Raw genomic sequence first — 1576 nt, 5'->3', positions numbered from 1 at the left:
TTTTTAAAAAACCAAAGGAAATTCAGCCATTCCAAATCAATGAGGTAAATATTACTATTGGAATCTGATACTTTATTTTTTTAATCTCCAGCGACTAATAAAGTTTAAAGTATTTGTTGTGGCCACCGTACTAAGGAAGGAGAAAATATATTTTTTAATTGTTTGTTATAAACGTATGTATATACCTAAATATGTACTCGTATATATTTACATGCCGATACACACAATATATGTTGTTTATATGTATCTATTGAATACAGTTTAGGATTTAAGTCCACACACAGTGCGAGTACTACGGCTTAATCGTATACAGTGTGTCAGGGACCAAGTCCTCGTATCCGGTTATAGGGACCAAGTCCCCACAGTATTAAGTTCGTCGAAGAGACTTCAATAAGTACTCAGCCCGCAGTAGGACACTTTAATATAATCACTTAATTACTTAATGTAGCCGAGTCGCAGAGCTCCACAGGAACTTCAAGGAAAAAAATACGTGTGTTCAAGACTCCACCATATAAACTTTTTTTTTTGTTGTAGATTAATTTATTTCTTTTTCTTATCTTTTTAATAATATATAGAAGAAGCGTTTTGTTTTATTTCAATTTATTTATTTTTTTAAAAATTTATTTTGCTAAGTTACACAACCTAGAGATGCATCTTTTATTTTAGCATACATGCTGTTATTTGGGACATTTTTTTCTTTATTAACTAATTAAATAAAGACGTGTTTGTTACTATTTTTGTTTTTATTTAATACTGGCCGACAGTATTGGTAAGTTCACTTTTGAACCCCCACTGCCACCACAGTATTCATATATTGTTCTTTCCTTGCAGAACCAGCCCAGAATGGTTAACCATGAACTGGCCACCATTGAACATAGCTTTTCCATGGTAAGTTATTTGAGTATTTTAAATCGATTTTTACTTCTTTTATATTTATTCATTATTGTGCGAAACTATAATTCAAATGTTATATATAGGTCAACAGAACAAAAATAGTTAACAACTATTAATTTGCCGACGTTTCGGAGTGCTCCAGAACTGTAATGTGATTACAAGAGGCAAGTTTGAAGCCTTTTCTTATAACTCCCTAACTCCTCAAACAAGGTCAACTTTTTATTCTGTTAGGCAACCACAGAATAAAAGCCAAGACCCCCAGGCCGGATTTGAAACCGCGCCACAGCACTTCCGAGGTTGATAAGAACGACGTCTACTCCCTCGGCTACAAATGTCGTTTTCGAATTTGAAGTCAATTTGTCTTTTCCTCTGTTCCAGTCCAGCTAGTCTTTCTTCATAGACAAATTTGAAGGAGAGCAGGTTTATAAGCCGATGTCCTCCGAGTCAGATGAAGAGATTCCCTCCCAAATCTCTTTACCGATTACCCATCAGGGACGGCTTACAATGGTAGGAGACTCTTTATTGTGTATGGTTATTCGTTATTTTGTAAAACTTATAATTCACATATTAAGATGAATCTAAATTATGGAAAGTATGACTTAATTAGCCAGGGTCCACTTGTCACCGACACAAAGAGTCAAAATCAATTACAATATACTCTATAAATTAGGTGCACCCTACG

General features: G+C 34.3%; 1 long non-coding RNA gene across 1 annotated transcript; it reads left to right on the top strand.

Moving 5' to 3' along the window:
• On the top strand, positions 1–1408 carry LOC136797201 (uncharacterized). The gene is made up of 3 exons (XR_010845039.1): positions 1–44; positions 832–888; positions 978–1408. It is a non-coding gene; the product is annotated as an uncharacterized lncRNA (long non-coding RNA).
• The last annotated feature ends 168 nt before the right edge of the window (positions 1409–1576 follow it).

Source organism: Halyomorpha halys, unplaced genomic scaffold, assembly GCF_000696795.3.
Source record: "Halyomorpha halys isolate HHAL.00 unplaced genomic scaffold, Hhal_1.1 Scaffold62.1, whole genome shotgun sequence".
In the NCBI taxonomy this organism is placed as follows: Eukaryota; Metazoa; Arthropoda; class Insecta; order Hemiptera; family Pentatomidae; genus Halyomorpha; species Halyomorpha halys.
The sequence above is the reverse complement of the archived record's forward strand: the minus strand, read 5'-3'. Positions and strand labels throughout refer to the sequence as shown.